This window comes from Toxorhynchites rutilus, chromosome 2 (genome assembly GCF_029784135.1).
Source record: "Toxorhynchites rutilus septentrionalis strain SRP chromosome 2, ASM2978413v1, whole genome shotgun sequence".
NCBI classification, from domain to species: domain Eukaryota; kingdom Metazoa; phylum Arthropoda; class Insecta; order Diptera; family Culicidae; genus Toxorhynchites; species Toxorhynchites rutilus.
The window spans coordinates 236,478,284-236,499,068 of record NC_073745.1 but is presented as its reverse complement, the minus strand read 5'-3'; the positions used below and the strand labels follow the sequence as shown (position 1 = coordinate 236,499,068).

Here is a 20,785-nt window from a genome sequence, read left to right as displayed (position 1 = left end):
TTTTTTACCAAATCTTGACAAATTGTCACCCGAGTAACATTTAAATTGAAATATTGCTTTATTTGCATATGCGATTTTGAGGTATTCGAATCTGTTCTAGCTATTTCCCGCTTATCCCGGTCAGAGAGTTTCGATTTACGTGGAGCTCTCCTCTTCTTACCGTATCCTTGAGGATTCGTTAAATAATTGAGCACTACTTGATGGGATCGTCTAATCCGACGAGAAATTTCACTCATACCAACATTTTCTTGATAAAATGCATCGATTTGTCTTTCTTTTCTCTCCGTGAGCACTTTTCCCTTCGGCATTTTCCAGATTTATTGATCAAAACAACTAAAACAACGGAAAATGTAACTGGTCTTATAGAAAATTTGACACTTGGAAAATACAAAACCTTTGGTTTACGCTCAGCGCTTGCACACACACACACACACATCATGCAGTGTATGGTAGCAACCACTAGAACACACTAGAATATAGGTTGAAGCATTGTTTGGCGGAAAAAAAAATTAATGAATCACATCTGCGAGTCGTTTTATAAACGCAATGAAACCACGCCGTTTCACTACAAAAACATGAGAATGGCGAGAAATAAAAAAAAAATTGCAACAATGTTGAGAAAAAAAACTTGAGGCAAGCAAAATACTCTGTGGCTGGTGTGATTGGAGAGAAATTCTTCATTATGAGCTTCTACCAAGTCGATAAATTTTGCTCGCAACTGACCAAGTTAAGGTCAGCGATCTAGAACAATTGTCCAGGATTAGCCATTATGATAGATCCCGTGTTCCACCTGAATGATTCTTAACTTCATGTTTCTGATAATTCTAACTCTTTGGAAAAATAAAACAGTTCGTCCAGTTTTTCGGCAAGATAACAAAAAGGTTTTTGGAGGATGGAGTGTTCATGTTGTGTGAAGAATGACGAAAGATTGTGTAATAAAATGGAGCATTACTATCATGAAACTATCAGCAGCGATCATACTGCAGGTTTATTATTTTGGCTAGCCTTCTTGTAGTCTCTAGACACTACCTAGACTACGCTGTTAAAATGGATTAAAGTCATTGATGCTCAGACTGTGTCCGAGCGAACAATTCAATTCTTAAGATATTTTGCAATACACTGCGTTTCACAAATATAGAACAACTCATTTTTTCTGAGTTTCCACAGAAATGTAAGAAGTTGGTTGAATTGAAGTATATAGTGTGGAGTACAATAACTATCCTCACTAATTTTTTTTTATTAATTCGTTTATTTTTACAGGCTCAGTTACTTAAGTTAAGGGAGCCGAATTCTTAAATATAATAATATAACTTTAAAACTATGTATAGTAAGGTGGAAAACATCTTCACTTATAAGACTGGTTATTTGAACTTTATTGTTGTGTTCAGGCGCGAAACATTTTAAAAACTTGTTACGGTTAGAAAAACCGCAACAAAATATAACCATAAACCATATGGTAATACGGACCGAAGAGTGAGTGTACCTCCCATAATTATACACCCTACTAATACATGCCCAAATCCCATCATCACCTACCTACCTGTAAGGCATTGCATGCTGCCACGCAAATTAAAAAAAAAAGAATCTTTGAAAAAAAAACTAACAATGTTTAACAATGATTCCTTACAACCTATGAGGAATCTTTAGTCCTAAAGGACGAAAAAAAGGAGCAGAAGATTAATAGAAGAGAGAGAGAGAGAGATAAAAGGGGGATTCGAGCCGTAAAGGAAGATTGGAATGGCTCGAATCGGTCTTAACTCACGGACCGTCGAAGAAATTATACCGAAAAATCGTCAAAATTAAAGTTGTACTTTTTGAGTGAAGTGCGAGTGACAATAAGGGAAGAAGGAGTTGCACGTCCTAGGAACCGCACAAGTCGGGCGACATTCACCCTCCTCGCTGGATTCAAACGACGGAAGAGGTACCTCGGAGAAAACGCCGGTGGTCAGCGAGCCCCCAACGTTATCGCTGCTCCACACGTATACGGGTGAGTCGGTCGAACGTTTCGGAGGTTGCAGTGCGATGAGGTCTGGTCGAGCCTAGCTCCCGCTCATCGTCACTTGGACCGATGAGACCGATCCCCGTGTACGGGCACCGTGAGTAGAAAAAAAACCCACAGAAACCCTCTCTCTATTATCAACCAACATACTCACCTGAATTCAACCTGTTCCTGTTCGGCCGCAACGATTTTCTAACCTACTAACCTGAAAAGAAAGAAAAAAATATATAATAAATTTTAAAAAATATACTTACCATTCTGTTCTTATTACGATCATATTCTCATCATATCCATCACCAACAGCTTCCGTTGTATTCGTGAGTCCACCTCGTTCCTAGGTAAGAGCCGACCCTGAGATAATTATACATACAAACCAGTACCACTGAGCTAGCCAAAACTTACAATTGGCGATCCGCGTAAAGAAAATATTCTGAATCCATCTGATTCAGAATATTTTTAACCAGTTCGGGGGAGACTCACGAATATTGCTTAATCTTCGTGATTGAATTCAGTTTTCAGTTGAGTGTAAAGAGGAAAAGATCAGTTCGATCGTTTCGCGAAAAGGCAGAAGAAAAAACTGCTATCGGAAAGCAATCCGGTGAAATATATTGTTTTCAGGCAAAGTGCTACTCTAAAACGAGTCAAATTGCGTGGTTCGATACGATATTACGATTTTATGCATTTTTAAGCATTGTGAAAACTTGTGAGAAGCAGTAGAAATCGCATTCAGTTGCATAGCGAGATAAAAGTGATTTTTCTTTGGTGTGTTTCTAAAATACCCAGATCAGCGTGATCAGTGCGAGTTAGTTTTCAATATTTCGCCTCCGTATAGTGAATTATAGCGATGGAGAGCAATAAAAAGATCGAAAGCCTTGGTGATTTACAGGCAAATTTTAGTGATCTTCGAGTCGAGTTTTTGAACGAAGATGATTTAAATTATGAGTTACGGATAAGAGAAATAGTTTGTGAAGATGGCGCCCAAGTGGTTAGAAAACGAGGAAATCTCAGAGAAGCTTTAAAGCACGAGCGACAATCGAATTCAGTATGGCAGGTAAAGTACTAGTTTGATCCCGAAATCGATTATTCTAACTGTGTTGAAAAAATTAATCAAGTGGTTAGCAGTTTGACTGGGGCACAAACAGCTCCTCCGCGTTGTCAGTCAACGTTATTGCATTTAGGTGTACGAATTGGTAGATTATTCCCACACGTAGATGAAGTTAATCAGAGCAACTTGAATAGAATGCTCGAAAAAGTTTGTGAAATGTTAAATAATTTCTATTACGACAAGCGTGACCGTCAAAGGACACTGAGTTTGGGAAGTGATGTGATCTTATCAGATTTCCTAACAATTCCGGTAACTACAGCAAATTCACTTCCAAATATAAACGTTGCTCATGTACCCGTACAGAATCCACCAGGTGAAAATGAAAATGTAATCGCGTTATTAGATCCCGAGGATGATGATCTAATACAGTGTTTGCAAAGATTAGGTTGCATTGATCCTTCCAATAGTTCAGGTGATGTGAAAAAGGATGTTCGAGATGCCATGTTAGCGTTCGAACATGAACTTTATTTGTTGAGAACCTACAAACAGAAAAACCAAGCGAAGCTTATTGCTCAACCGATATCCACAATACCTACAACACAAGCGGTCAGTGTAACCACTACTTATAATACTCGAATAGTGAATTCACCCACTACTCTGGTGAATGTCTTGAGTGATCCTAGAGTAACGACATCAGTTAGCGTTCAGAATCCTCCAATAGCGAATACGTTTCATCAGCTTAGCATTCCTGCAACCACAGCAAATATTTCATTTCCAATAGTTTCGATTCCGTTCACAGCACCCAATCACTTCGGCAGTTATATACCTGTGACTTCTGTGTATGGTTATCCCACTCCAAACTCTAACGCTTTTTGTTTGGCAAATTCAAATCACACAGGAAATTATCATAATATGTATGGATCGAATTTGGCGGGATTTTACAATCCACATTATCAACATTTTCCATATTACCCACCGCAGGTACCGCAGACTATGCCTATGTCGATTAGTTCGGCCACACCGCAAGTGTTTTCTGATTTACCGATTTTGAACCCAAACCCAGTTGTTCCAACCAAGACGGGTCTATGGTACTAGGTGAGGCCGTTTCGTCACTAAGTTGGTTAGGGGAGCGGTATATGAAAACAGCACGGAAGAAAGCAGAAGGGGAATTATTTGCTTGTAGCGTGAAAGAGACAGACTGATCACGAGCAAGCTTCGGCACTAGTGTATTGTGTTTTGTTTACAAACAAAGCACAGTAGACTTCCAAGATGGCTGAAGAGTGGTTTTAGCAAGTTGGCCCACCTTAGGATATACTTCTACGCGCCTTGGTTCCAACAACACTGATTCCGAATATTCATCCGATTCCATCATCTTTGCCTCGTTTGCCGATTTCATCTCAGTCATCGTATAGCCACAAATCGTTGCCTGTTTCCAAATGGAAAATAGACAAATACGCGGGAACAGATCAAGGCAGCAATTTGAACGAGTTCTTAGTGTTGGTCCAGCAGCTTTCGCTCGCTGAGAGAATCTCAGAGCAAGAGTTGTTCGACTCTGCCTTTCACTTGTTTACTGGTCCAGCTTTGAACTGGTTCATGTCTGTGAGTTCCAAGGGTCATCTGAGAGACTGGACTCACATGGTTGAAGAATTGATGATAACTTTTGTTCATCCGGAGTTGGATTCTCTAGTGCGGTCAAAAAAGAAACGAGTACTTCCAAGATTATTATTACGACATGGAAAAGCTCTTTAGGTCAATGACAACACAGATGAGTGACTTTGAAAAGCTTGATGTGTTGAAACGTAATATGCGGGGCGACTACAAGAAATATTTATTGTGGAAACCCACTGAGAACCTACAACAATTAGTTGATGCAGGCCGTCAGATTGATTATTCAAATTTTTCCCTTTACAACAAAATGTTTGGCTCTGAAAAGTCAACCAATGTTGTGCATGAAACTAAACCTGTAAAGCAGGATAATAGAGATCCAAATAACTCACGACCGTATAATAATAAGCAGTCAGAGTTTAGGAAACCAAAACCTCCGTTTAACAATGATACTCCACACAATTATAAGAACAATAACAAACAAAATAAGGATCAATTTAAATCAAATACGAAACCAAAAGTTTCGTATGCTAATGATTTTGATTCTAAAGCTCCAGTAGGTCAAGAAGATCCTTTAGAAGGAAATTCAAATAACATTCGTTCGTTATCCAGATTGATTGCAACTCATAGACCGCCGGAAATGAATCAGTGTATTTTTTGTAGATTCACCAACCACACCATTGATGAGTGTGGGTCAATTAGAGGTCTTTTTTGTAGAATGTGTGGATTTAAAGGGTTCGACACCCAGCACTGTCCGTATTGTTTGAAAAACGGTTTTCAGACGATCGAAAGTCACCAATCCTCAACTTCGTAATCGTAAATTCATTGGATCCCCCTCTGAATATTGAAACCTAGCAATGAATTAAATATATTCTGAAATTGTCAGATTCCGAATTACGAATTATTTCGAATTCAGTTTCTAATTATAATAGGGCGTATGCTATTTTTAAATTTTTCTAGCTGCAAAACGTCAATATGGTCTTAGGAACCATCATTATTCAAAACATCTTGAACCAGTTCAGATTAAATTTGGCCATCATAAATAAGAGGCATAATAAAAATATAAAACAACCGAGCACAGTTTAGAATTGCAATGCTAAATATGCTCGGATAAAATCAAAACATAGTTCTTCATTATACGAAATCGAGGACTTGACGAGAAATTATCTCATGTAAAACCCGGTTATTTTATCAAATAACGTGGGTAAAATTTGTTGCGTTTAGCATTTGGTGGTCTGTCTGAACAATTAAAACGTTCATGACTAACATAGAATCCATAACTCTTCAAATTCATTGAGTTTTCACTCATGAATAAGTTATGGCCTTTAGACAATTGTGTCTAAAGCAGCATTTTTCCAATTTAGAATAATTAGGTTCTAGATTATATCGATTGTACAGTTAGTAGTAAGATAGGATTAGGTCTGAATGCGAGTTTTATGAATGGGATAGGATTAGTAAAGGGTACCCGATTGAATGTGATGATGAATGAGTGAAGATTTTCGGTTAGGTAAATTGGATAGAAATTTCTGGAGCAATAGATATACTCCAAAGATGTTCCTCACATGTTGAGGGAGTACTAACATTTTCTTTGCTGTAAAGCAAATTCAGAAAGTGGTATTCACAATGCATGAAAATGTCGAAATGGTATCGTATCGTGAATTAAGCTGGAAAAAAATAATGATATTTCGAGCCTTAGTATCCATTGATTTCTTATAAATTGAAAATAAATCCTGAAGATTGACGGAAAATTGAAAAAAAATTACTTTTCATAATTTTTTTTCTCCTGAGAGTGGGATAATTGTTACGGTTAGAAAAACCGCAACAAAATATAACCATAAACCATATGGTAATACGGACCGAAGAGTGAGTGTACCTCCCATAATTATACACCCTACTAATACATGCCCAAATCCCATCATCACCTACCTACCTGTAAGGCATTGCATGCTGCCACGCGAATTCAAAAAAAAAGAATCTTTGAAAAAAAAACTAACAATGTTTAACAATGATTCCTTACAACCTATGAGGAATCTTTAGTCCTAAAGGACGAAAAAAAGGAGCAGAAGATTAATAGAAGAGAGAGAGAGATAAAAGGGGGATTCGAGCCGTAAAGGAAGATTGGAATGGCTCGAATCGGTCTTAACTCACGGACCGTCGAAGAAATTATACCGAAAAATCGTCAAAATTAAAGTTGTACTTTTTGAGTGAAGTGCGAGTGACAATAAGGGATGAAGGAGTTGCACGTCCTAGGAACCGCACAAGTCGGGCGACATTCACCCTCCTCGCTGGATTCAAACGACGGAAGAGGTACCTCGGAGAAAACGCCGGTGGTCAGCGAGCCCCCAACGTTATCGCTGCTCCACACGTATACGGGTGAGTCGGTCGAACGTTTCGGAGGTTGCAGTGCGATGAGGTCTGGTCGAGCCTAGCCCCCGTTCATCGTCACTTGGACCGATGAGACCGATCCCCGTGTACGGGCACCGTGAGTAGAAAAAAAACCCCACAGAAACCCTCTCTTTATTATCAACCAACATACTCACCTGAATTCAACCTGTTCCTGTTCGGCCGCAACGATTTTCTAACCTACTAACCTGAAAAGAAAGAAACAAATATATAATAAATTTTAAAAAATATACTTACCATTCTGTTCTTATTACGATCATATTCTCATCATATCCATCACCAACAGCTTCCGTTGTATTCGTGAGTCCACCTCGTTCCTAGGTAAGAGCCGACCCTGAGGTAATTATACATACAAACCAGTACCACTGAGCTAGCCATTACTTACAAACTAAAATTCCAGTGTTTCATAACTATAGAACCAGGTGGAAAAACCCTCACTCCTTAACAAAATTAATGTCAATTTAACATGAATTACGATACGTTTCTAATTCGTAGGTCATCTTTAGTTATCAAGGAAAATTTTCTCAAAAAGGTCTGGTTTAGATAGCTTACCGTCAACACGAATGAACAGTCAGAAGTGCAACGAAGTACTTCTGAATCATTTACCGCTTTTTTGCATCAAAAACAATGTGATAATTGGGTAATTTGGCATCAATTCATAAAATCTGGAATGACATCGCATGGTTTAATTGATAGGGACTTCAGATTCTGGACTGGTCAGCATGTTTACCAAATAAAAATCCTATCAGGAACATATGAGGAGTGATCGGGCGAATAGTTGGTGCAGCTTACAAGCAGTATGAGTGATTTGGAGAGTCTAAACGAGCAATAGCCTCTGCGTAGAACGAGATATCCACTACAACATGGCGCAGCTTGGTCGTAACGACCCCGAATGGGTTATTTGAATTGAATGAGAACTAGAGATGACCTACAAATTAGAAACTTATCGTAATACATGTTCATGATCGATATATCAAATTAAAGTCAATTAGCTAGTCTGTTTTGGAAAAACGTTATACTCACAAAAAAAAATTGGATTTCGCTTTCGTAATTATTGATTGTATTTGTTTTTTATAGTTTACATGGTTTCGGTACCAAGGGCGTTTATCGGTATCGATACCTGCAAATGATGTTAAAATGAAGTCCATAATCCAAATAATGTCAGGGCTTTAATTATTAAATTATTTATAAAATTCAAGTTCAGTAAATTCTCATTGAAAAATGAAGTGTTCGCAATTTGAATCATGCGTAGAAACTTGATTCATATTCCGAACACTAATTTTAATGAAGATTTCTACATAAAATATTATTTTTTTCATCCATTTGTTGTAGACTAGCTGACCCGGCAAACTTCGTCCCGCCCAAAATTTGTTTTTTGTTATCAATACCTTCAAACATGGAGGCGATCTGGCGTAGTGGTAACATCCATGCCTCTCACGCTGAAGGTCACGAGTTCAATTCTCACTCCCGACATTCTTCCAAAAATGGAAGTACAAGTGACGAACCAGCCAAATGAGTTGAAAATCACTATAATACAGATAAAAAAAAAAAACCTTCAAACATTCACTTTTTCTTACTATGAGCAAGTTCATGGGTCCAATCGCAGAACTGTTCATTGATTGATCTTCTAATCGACCCCGTTTAATTTTGCATGGCAGCTCCCCCTTAGAGAGGGGGGGGGTGAAGTGTCTAACCACCGTAAAAACATTTATTGTATCCTAAATCCTCCGCATGCCTAATTTGGTTTCATTTGCTTGATTAATTCTCGAGTAATGCAGAAATTTGTGTTTCATTTGTATGGCAGCCCCCCCCTTAAAAAGGGGGGTGGAGAGTCTAACCATCATAGAATCATTTATTGCACCCTAAAACCTCAATATGCCTAATTTGGTTTCATTTGCTTGATTAATTCTCGCGTAATACAGAAATTTGTATTTCATTTGTATGGCAGCCCCCCCTTAAAGAGGAGGGTGGAGAGTCTAACTACCATAGAATCATTTATTGCATCCTAAAACCTCAATATGCCTAATTTGGTTTCATTTGCTTGGTTAATTCTCAAGTAATGCAGAAATTTGTGTTTCATTTGTATGGCAGCCCCCCCTTAAAGAGGAGGGTGGAGAGTCTAACCACCATAGAAACATTTATTTCACCCTAAAACCTACATATGCCAAATTCCGTTTCATTTGCTCAATTAATTCTCGAACAATGTACTCGAGAATTAATCGATGAACGATCCTTGTTTTTTACTGAACTTGCTAACGAAAACATTTTATCATCCACGCTTGACTGTCCCGTTTTTGCAAATGTCTAATATTATAAATTATAGGTTGCAAATGATGTCAAAATGAAGCCGATATCTAAAAAAATTTCTGTGTTTTCATTATTCAATCATTTATAACATATAAGTTCGTTAAATTTACATTTCAAAATGAAGTGTTCGGAATTTGAGACTGTTCGGAATATGAGACAAAACGGTACCCATGCTCTTTAGTTCAATGTAATCAATGCACAATGGTCCAGGAGATGCATTTAAGTGGAAGTTAGCAGTTGTTACTCATGATAGAGCGCTCGTTTTTATGTTGTCAAAAGTAGGGTGACCAAAATTGTCGATGAAATAAAACATCTAACTTTCTTATCTTTATAGATAGAGGTGAATATAGTTCGACAATGCTGTAGCTCCAATTATTTGAGACATCTTTGTCCAAAAAGTTTGTACTATCTCTTGAAATAACCGATATAGTGCATTTTTTCTAAGTTACGTTAGGGTCACCATGAAAAAAACGGTTTTTTTGCTCTAACTTTTATATTTAAAATTTTATATACAAACTGTCTTCGAAAGACTTTTAGAGCTTACTAATACAAACATTTTTCGTTCAATTCTCACTCCCGACATTCATCCAAAAATGGAAAAAAAAGTGACGAACCAGCCGAATTGTGTTGAAAGTCACTATAATAGAGAGAAAAAAACATTTTCGATGCATAACTTGTCAATATCTCAACTCTACTCAAAGTTATTTATATTTCTTCCCAAAAACATGCTCTTTTCATTTGTTTATCATTCTTTTTGGGCAAACATAAAAAATGTTTGTTGACGGAATTTGAAAGAACAGATTTCACTTCCTATAATATGTGATTTTCAAAACTATGTTATTTTTTGTGTTTGAGTAAATTTTTGTTTTTGATAACATAAAAATGAGCGCTCTATCATATGTAACAACTTTGTCTAAGACAGTTTTTGTCTAAACAAAATATCTCTCACAATATTGGTTTTAACGCTTTCTATCTGAATTGCATTAGGGTAACTATGAAAAAACGGGTTTTTTTACTCTAACTTTTATATCTAAAACTCTAAATCAAAATGGTCTTCGTACGACTTTTAGAGCTTATTAATACCAACATTTTGCTATGCAGAATATGTCAATATTTTAAATCTGCTCAAAATTATTGATGGATTTTTACCCAAAAACTCATGATTTCAATTTTAATTTACTCAAACACAAAAAATAACATAGTTTTGAAAATCACACATCATGTAGAGTGAAATATGGTCTTTCAAATGCCGCAAATAAACTTTGTTTACGTTTGCCCCAGAAAAGATGACAAACAATTGAAGAGAGCGTATTTTTTGGGAAGAAATATCAATAACTTTGAGTAAAGTTGAGATATCGACAAGTTTTGCATCGAAAAATGTTTGTATTAGTAAGCTCTAAAAGTCTTTCAAAGACAGTTTGCATGTAGAATTTGAAATATAAAAGTTAGAGCGAAACAATATTTTTTTTTTATGGAGATCCTAACGTAACTTAGAAAAAAAACGCTATACCGATTATTTTAAGAGATAGAGATAAACTTTGTTCTACAAAGATGTCTCAAATAATTGGAGCTACAACATTGTCGAGCTATGTTTACCTCTATCTCTAAAGATAAGAAAGTTAGATTTATTATTTCATCGACAATTTTGATCACCCTATTTTTGATAACATAAAAATGAGCGTTCTATTATATGTAACATCTTTGTTTAAGACAGTTTTGGTATATAGAATAACTGTCAAGTTCTAAATGCTAATTTCCTCTTAAATGCATCTGGACCATGAAATGGAGACGCATGGTAGTTTTGAGAAAGAACGAATGGAATTACAAAAAAATAAAACACCTTGCACCTTGCATCTCCATCAGTTCACTATAACTGGATCAGTCCAATAGAGACTGGACCGCTCTAACTGAAGGTGGATGAATCGCACTTTTTCATGATTGTATTCCAATATTATTGCAGAAGCAGCTCGCCCTGCGGTCGTTCCCATCGGTCTCGTCGCGTTAGCTTTCGATATCCTTCGGGTGCGACGGCATCCCGCTCAGGAGGAAAAAAATATATATCGACATCAGGCAAGTTACTGATGACTGAGACGACAAACACTACAATGTGAAGCACCACCACCATCCTCTCCTCTCTTACTGCTGCGACTGCTGTTGCTATAAATGTGTGCAGTAAACTGACTGAGGGCTCAACTGTTCGGTTGTAGCTCATGTAATGCAGTGTGCAATCGGAGGTGCACCTTGGTGAAAACGGTTCGCTCGCTAATGTGAGGAGTGATTCGAATATTTTGTGAGAATTATTAGATTGCCGTTTGTAAGCCGTAGTTTATTTTCTTGCGAAAGCAAAGCATGAATTTTATGAATTGCTCTCTATCCTGTGTCCAGTGTTTCGTGTAACGTTGTACAAAATGTATGGCTGAGCTAGTCGGTTTCGAGTGCCCTTTTTCGTTACGAGGGCCGTTCGTGTGCCGCAGGATTCGTCGGAGGAACTGGGTGTGAATCATACGGTCGCCAGTGAAGTGAAACCAAACTGTTATGTGGATGCCTAAATAGATAAATGAATCGGCGTGATATTCGAAAATGAAATTCGTTACCGAATTCAAGCTTTGGTCAGCTTCAAAACGACACAGTCAGCGGAACCTACGGAAACCGAATTTGTAATTAAATTTTGCTACCGTTTGCAATTTTGCGATTGGAAATCAGTGTCGGGAAAAATCACGCCTCCCCAGAGGGAGAGCAGCATGTGCATATGAATATGTGTGATCCGTTGGAAGCACTTACATTTGGGACATCCAGTCGACCGGCCTGCACGGCTGGAGTGAAGATCCTGTGTGAGATGTGTGACCGGGGATGCACAATCGTTTTCGTCTGATGCCTATGCTGAGGCAACTCCGAAAGTTTGTGTCTAGTCAGACTGAGAATATTAAATATACTTTCTCTATTATGTCGCCTCATAACTTCTTACTTTGGCGTTACAACGAGTGACTCTTCCGGAAGTTCAGCATAATTATCAACGTTTGCCAACTATTTGAGCGTTGCGATATTCTCTGCAAAAACATGTTTTGCCAGAGGATTTCATAATTATATATTCATTGCAACAATTATTCTTCAGTTTGGAGAGCATAAATTAAAATTTTATTACGAGGGGAAATCCCTTAATGATAGTCGGTCAGCGCTTTAACCCTTCAGTTGTTTTTAAATCGTGTGTTTCCCTGCAGACTTTTACACATGCAAAGGACTTTTTTTGTGATCGATTACAGATGTTGAAAACATAACTGTACACAATTTTTGACAGCATCAAGTTGATTTAATTCTTCCTGGAGCATTTTTTTGTATTATTCGACTGAAGGGTTGAGGCCTCATCGGTGAACAGCATTCTGTAGGTTGAGTATCGAATGATACCACGCAGCAAAAAAAAATAAATTTTACCATTCATATAACAGTCTCTTGACACAAAAGTGTTTTTACATGCATGGATTTGTCTGTCAGTTAGAGTTGTTCGCGATACAAGATACATAAAAAGACGAACCGGAAGAGGGATATAACAAACCATCATCAGGCACAACACAAGCTGGACATGCAGGAAGCTTGCTGCCAACAGTAAGTGTAATACAATAATTTGCATTGCTGCACCTTTTAGTGTGCGATTGCATAATCAAGCTAAAGGGCACTGCATACCCCGAAGCTCGAGTCGGTGTAACACCTTCAATTGTCTCATCATCGGGTGGTGTGTAAACACGATACCTTTGCCGTAAACATCTCGCAGACATTAATCGGTCTAAAATCGTCTCGAACAAGGCGTGTATTTTGATCCCGTGATCGATCAAATCCGATACAAGTGCCTCTCCGGTAAGTACTCACTTGAATTAAACACGCGGATACAACGTTGGGAAGGGGGCCGTGTAACGGACGCTTGACGTTGTGAAGGTGGGGTGGGAGGTATATTTTGGCCAACGTGGAAACTACTTTATCCACGCAATTAAAAACTTTTGTTCCAGCCTTTTTTGCAGCAAAATGGAGCATGCAAAAGGGAATGGAAACAACCACTTCAAAGAAAAAGCATTCTGTGCAATCAAGCTCCGCTTTGCGTGTCATTTCACGTGGCTCTAGCATGGCTGGAATGATTTTGTTCGCTTTGTTGTGTCTCATCGTTTGCATATAAAGCTGCTCCATAGCGGGGAAAGATGTGTATACGCTTGGTGTTTTATCATTTCAATCCATATTTCTGTGGATCTTTTCAATTTTGAATTGATTACCGTTGCTATACATTTCATAGCAAGACATAACAAGATATAGCTAAAAATATTTAGTGAGCTAAAAAATCAGCAAACAAATTTATTTAAATTTCGAGTTTACATGACGCCGTGAAACGTGGATTGAGCGATGGATTTTGGAATTGAACAATGAGCGAACAAAAAAAAATAGAACATTAAAATTATTTGTAAAGCGTAACACTTCTTTTTTTAAAGGCAATATTTTAAGATTTTGTATAGTTTAACAATTTCAACTTTACATGAATTTTAGTGGCACATTCTCTCACCGTGCAAAACATTATCAAATCCCTTTCCTTAAAGTTCTTCTTCTTCTTCTTTTTCTTAATCGTTGATTTGACCCAGGATAATAATGCTAGTAGCAACCATAACAATTCGGTCCAAATTATTGGGTTGCACGGAATGTAATTGTTTTACTACAAATAAAATACTTTTTTTCTGTACAAAGGATGAATACAAAAAATGGGATTATTTTTTTGAAATACATCGCGATCAAATTTCTATCTTGGTGTGTGTAGATTAGGGTGGCAGCAAAAACGGTCATGTCAAATTTGAAAAACCGACCATGTACATTTTGTTTATTGGCCGAAAAAAATTATCTGTGCAAAGTTTCAGCTTGATCGGTCCTCGTAAATCTTCCAAGGGCTACAAGGAGGCTAAAGTCGGACCATCCCTTTTTTCGGATTTTCCGCTTACCAACAGATTTTGCCTTACATTTTTATTTATATAGATTATTCAATGACTAAAAAGATTTTGTCATTTAGTGGTGTTAATACTTATTATTAAAGAAATTTGTTTTGAATATATACAGTTAGGTGCTTTGATACTAAGATTTAATAATATTCAAAAAATCGATCAAATTAATCGATTTGGCAAGTAAAGCATCCAATTATCGTTCAAGATTTTTCAACCACTTGCAAATATCACGTTTCTCCGTCACATGGAATAAATTTTTAATACAGAATATATGATAGTATAAAGACAGCCCTAAATCCGATTCCTTTCTCGAGTTTTGCTCTTATCAACACATTCGGCGATCCATTTTTATTCATATAGATAGAAGAAGATACAGGAGTGCGTTTTATCACATTAAAACCACTTTCGAACAAAGATCAATTTCGTTACCGCAAACATCAAATGGACCAACAACGCTTGTCAGTATGGAGTTGTAGAACATATACGAATTGCATTTTCCGAATTTTCCCGTTTCCCTTCAGAGTTTTCCGAAAATTTTCAATTGTCATGTTTGGTGAAATATGTGTATTATTTTTACGGGACTCCCTCTCTATTCCAGAGAAGGAAGGGGTGTCATACCATCATAGAAACATTTCTCGTAACCGAAAACCTCACATCCCAAATTTGGCTCCATTAGTTCTCGAGTTATGCAGAAGTTTGTGTTTCATTTATATGACAGCCCCTTGCCCTTAGAGAGGGGTAGGTGTGTCGAACCACCATAGAAACATTTATTGCTCCCTAAAATCTCCTGTTAAGTAGCTTGATGAAATGAGTTTGAGCACCTCTCGTGTAGCATAGATCTCTAGATGAAATTATTAGTTATAGCTAGTTACGCATAGTAGGCTTTGCTTTTTGCGTTTTTCCCTCACTGCGTAGAAATAAATGGATTTCTAATACCGCGAGTTCTCATTTTAATTTTTGCGAAGAGGTCCGTTGTGAATATAACGCGTGTGTAAAGGTATCCAAGGTCCGCAGGAACGGTTCCGAACACCTCCATATTCAAATTTTGGTTCAAACCTTTATAAGCTCCATATACCAAATTTAGTTCCATTTGCTTGATTATTTCCTGGGTTATGAAAAAAATGTGTTTCAACTATATGGCAGCCCCTCCTCTCCTTAGAAAAAGGGACGAGTGTCGAGCTACCATAGAAACGTTTATCGACCCCTAAAACCTCTATATGCCAAGTTTGATTCCATTTGTTTGATTAGTTCTCAAGTTATCCAGCCCCCTCCCCTTTAGAGGGGGAGAAGGATTCTCAAACCACCATAGAAACAACTATTGCCTCCTAAATCCTCCATATGCCAAATTTGTTTCGTTTGCTTGATTAGTTCATGAGTTATGCAGAATTTTCGACGTATACGTCATTGAATCCTATATAGGGGGGTCACTCTACGAAAAATGTAACGTTTTTTCAAATGTATATTACGCAGAATCGTTCGATATATGTTAATATATACCATTAGACGGCAAATTTATCCAGCATTTTTTTTCGCCTGAGACATCAACAGTGGAAATAATAAAGCAAGTGTCGAATTTAAAAAAATAAAGGGGCATGTTTTGCGAGTGGATGCGGATGTAAATCATGTATTATGCATTTTTTTTCAACTCCGTTCCCATGAATCCTACACAACATTGGGTGCAATAATTCGTACTATCAAACAGATGCAAGATTTCATGAATCACTCAAATTTCATGCAAGATTTCATCAAAGCAACGAGGAAAGTATCACCCATACAGTTATCGTTCATTAATTGGGCCGGAAAATCAATACAATTATCGAATATTACTCGTTAACTCGTTAACAACGTTGCCCAACGTTGCTCGTAATGGACCCACTTTTCATCGCCAGTAACGATTCGAAACAAAAAACCCTTTCTTTTATGCCGTTGGAGCAGTTCTTCGTACGTGAAAAAACGGCGTTCGACGTTCGTGGCTTCAATTCATACGGCACCCAATGTCCTATCTTTCTGATCATTCCCATTGCTTTTAAACGATCGGACATGGTTTGCTGAGCTACTCCAAGTGTATATGCAAGTTCTTGTTGCGTTTGTGACGGATCTTGATCGAGTAAAGTCTCCAATTCTTCATCTTCAAACTTTTTTGACGGTCCGGAACGTTTTTTTGTCTTCCAAGTCAGAATTACCACTTTTAAACCGTGCAAATCACGTCTGACACGTTCGCTCAGTTGGAGCATGGTCACCATAAACTTCCACCAGAATGCGATGACTTTCCGTAGCTTTTTTCTTCATATTGAAGTAATGAAGTAACACTCCCCTCAAAAACACTCGTTGGTACGAAATTCGACATATTCGAAGATGTTGTTTACGCGTAAACTTTTTGACATATACTGCAAAATACGCGCAATGACAGTAGCTTTCCAACGAATGTCTGGAAATTTGATTCACTGGAATAATAATCAAGTTACGCCATCTGTTGTAAAATCGAAGAAACTTACCGGTACACCTAATACTATATCGAGGTTCTGCCATTATTCCCGCAGTGTTTGGCTCAATCGCTAGAATTGAATTCAATATCGGTTCCGATTTATCTCTGGAAAATGCACCACAATTTCGAAGCAGTTATTAGTAACTGCACAAGCTGCAATTCATTAATTTATCATTTGTAATATAAAAATACAAATTGGTAATAAAACGTAAAAACAAAACTTATGCTGTAGGGAGTACGCTCGATGAATAATGGAATGTATCGCCGGGTCGATTGATTTTAGAGGAATATATCCTCGGTTTGATTGGTTTTCGGGCAGGTTTCCTCCATTCTATTCAATTCGAGAGTAAGCTTACATGGCATGGATTCTGGGAATGTAGTTGCTATGCACATTTTCGCGTCGCTCAGAGAATCATATTGCATCGAAGCGCAATTCATATATAAGAGAAGGGCGGAAGATACAATATTCAGTCACACCCCGTTGACGTTGAGAGTTTATTTGAGAATGTTTGAGAATGTCCATTTTCACGACGCTCAAACTCTCAGCACTCATCATGCTGGTTGGGGTTTGACTGAATGTTGTATCTACCGCCTTCCCTCATATGCAACGCTGCCCCTTGCATCAATCATGGATCGATGGATAATTCACCTAACGTAGTAGAAGATATGATCAATGTGCTACAATGGAACTGCCGTAGTCTAGTGCCTAAACTCGTTCAAATTTTTACTTCAAATTTATGACTGTGATATATTCGCCCTTTCTGAAACATGGCTTTCTTCTGACACATAACTCAACTTCCACGATTTTAACATTATTCGTCTTCTCATGGAGGAGTACTTTTGGAGATCAAAAAGTGCTACTCTTTCTATAAAACTCCTCTCTCAGCTCTATTAGAAGTCGAAATTGTCGCGTGTCAAATAACTGCAAAGAATAAAAAACTTTGTATAGCTTAAGTATACGTTCCTCCAAATACTAACATTAGCCGTAGTAAACATTGGAATCTAGTCTCGATTCTCCCATCCCCAGTTCTAACTTTGGGTGACATGAACTCCCATGGTACTGGGTGGGGTGATTCTTATGATGACGCTAGAGCGGCTAGTTTTTACGATTTATGTGACGATTTCAACTTGACTATCTTGAACACTGGTGAAGCGACACGAATTCCAAAACCTCCGGCTCGAGAAAGTCGACTCGACCTATCTTTTCGCTCAAGCTCGCTATCATTAAATAGATTGTCAGTGGAAGCTCATCAATGATCCCCATGGTAGCGATCACTTGCCAATCAAGAATATGAAGAATATCGATTCTTCGTCGATTTGATGTATAAAAGTTCACTGGAAGCACAAAAAAGAAAAGTTCCAAGTAATCCGTTTAAAAGAAAATCAGCCACTAAATTGTATTTGAAAAAATCTGATGCTTTCAAATCTTACAGTTGAATACAGTTGAAACAATTAATTAAAGCAAAAAAACGCGGTTACTGGCGCAATTTCATTGAATGTCTTTCTCGTGAAACCTCAATACGTACCTTGTGGAGGGTAGCTCGCAACATGCGTAACCGCTCATCTACCAACGAGAGTGAAGAATACTCCAACCGATGGATATTCGATTTCGGGAAAAAGGACTGTCCAGACTCAGTTCCAGCTCAACATATCCTTCGAAAAACGTCTCCGAGCGGTGGACCTCTGGACAGACCATTCTCAATGTTTTCGTTCAATGCAATTCGTTTTTCTAAAACATCTTCCCGATATTGCTAAAGGACGCTTGCTAGACTTATTCAATAACCTACTAGAAAATAACATTGTGCCACCCGAATGGAGACAGGTCAAAGTAATAACAATTCAAAAACCTGGCAAACCAGCGTCTGACCAGCGTCTGTCATACCGTCCGATTGCTATGCATAAGAAAATTGTTGGAGAAAACGATCCTTCGAAGACTCGGTCAATGGATCGAGACAAATAATTTGCTATCCAGTACACAATTTGGGTTTCGCAAGAGCAAAGGAACAAACGATTGTCTAGCGTTGCTTTCTACATCTACAGATATTCAACTGGCCTTTGCGCACAAGGAGCAACTGGCTTCAGTATTCTTGGATATTAAGGGAGCTTTTGATTCGTGCTTAATGTGCACCCTTGGCCGTGTGGCTAGCGTCTCACATTATCATGCCGGGTGTTCGGGTTCGATTCCCGTTCTGGCTGGGGGATTTTTCGTCAAAGAAATTTCCTTCGACTTGCACTGCGGTCACGCGTATTCTAGAGCTTGCCCCTCAGAATACATTCAAGGCGGGTAATTTGGCTTAAGAAATCTCAACTAAGTATTAATAAATGACGCTAGTTGATGCATACGTTGAGACGGCAAAAGTTCCACATGGAACGTTAACGCCATTTAAGAAGAAAAAGAAGAAGAAATTTTGTCAGACAATCTGGACAGATGTGGAATTCCTGGAATTTTGGATAACTTCTTGTACAATTTGTTGTCAGAAAAACGAATGAACATGGGATTGGGAAAGAAGAGAATACTTTCAATCCGGTGGCAGAAAATAAATGGGATTGGGAAAGAAGTGCAATACTGTTCAATCTGGTGACAGAAAAGAAATGGGATTGGGAGAAAAGAGTCCTACGCATTTCCGATTTCCGAGCGAACACCGGCTACCGGCATACTGTTCAATCCGGTGACAGAAAAGAAATGGGATTGGGAAAGAAGAGAATACTTTCAATCCGGTGGCAGAAAAGAAATGGGATTGGGAAAGAAGTGTAATACTATTCAATGTGGTAACAGAAAAAAATGGGATTGGGAAAGAAGAGCATATTGCTCAATCCGTTGGCAGAAAAGAAATGGGATTGGGAGAGAAGAGCCCTACTACAAAATGGATTTCCGATCGGACACCGGCTACCGGCATACTGTTCAATCTGGTGGCAGAGAAGAAATGGAATTGGAGGAGCAATATTGTTCAAACCGGTGACAGCAAAGAAATGGGATTGAGGAAGAAGAGAATACTTTCAAACCTGTTGGGAGAGCAATCTGGTAACAGAAAAGAAATGGGATTGGGAAAGAAGAGAATACTTTCAATCCGGTGGCAGAAAAGAAATGGGATTGGGAAAGAAGTGCAATACTATTCAATGTGGTAACAGAAAAAATGGGATTGGGAAAGAAGAGTATATTGCTCAATCCGTTGGCAGAAAAGAAATGGGATTGGGAGAGAAGAGCCCTACTACTAAATGGATTTCCGATCGGACACCGGCTACCGGCATACTGTTCAATCTGGTGGCAGAGAAGAAATGGAATCGGAGGAGCAATATTGTTCAATCCGGTGACAGCAAAGAAATGGGATTGAGGAAGAAGAGAATACTTTCAATCCTGTTGGGAGAGCAATCTGGTAACAGAAAAGAAATGGGATTGGGAGAGAAGAGCAATACTGTTCAATCCGATGGCAGAAAAGAAATGGGATTGGGAAAGAAGAGAATACTTCCGATCCGGTGGCAGAAAGGAAATGGGATTGGGAGAGAAGAGCATACTGTTCAATCTGGTGGCAGAAAAGAAATGGATTTGGGAAAGAAGAGAATACTTCCGATCCGGTGGCAGAAAAGAAATAGGATTGGGAAAGAAGTGCAATACTGTTCAATCTGATAACAGAAAAGAAATGGGATTGGGAAAGAAGAGCATATTGCTCAGTCTGGTGGCAGAAAAGAAATGGGATTGGGAGAGAAGTGCAATACTGTTCTATCCGGTGACAGAAAAGAAATGGGATTGTGAGAGCAATACTGTTCAATCCGATGGCAGAAAAGAAATGGGATTGGGAAAGAAGTTCAATATGGTGGCAGAAAAGAAATGGGATTGGGAAAGAAGAGCATATTGCTCAGTCCGGTGACAGAAAAGAAATGGGATTGGGAGAGAAGAGTCCTACACATTTCCGATTTCCGAGCGAACACCGACTATCGGCATACTGTTCAATCCGGTGACAGAAAAGAAATGGGAT

The 20,785-nt window shown here is 38.2% G+C and overlaps 1 protein-coding gene across 2 annotated transcripts in view; it reads left to right on the top strand.

Annotated features, from left to right (window-relative positions):
- The window catches only part of LOC129771308 (uncharacterized), a 267,638-nt gene that overhangs the window by 21,897 nt on the left and 224,956 nt on the right, over positions 1-20,785 (top strand). Inside the window, exon 1 of one of the 2 annotated variants that reach the window (XM_055774828.1) lies at positions 11,687-12,016. The exons of the other annotated variant lie outside the window; for it this stretch is intronic. The gene's annotated coding sequence lies outside the window, so the exon portion shown is untranslated. Of the gene's footprint in view, positions 1-11,686; positions 12,017-20,785 lie in introns of those variants that run through there. 2 annotated transcript variants of the gene reach the window in all.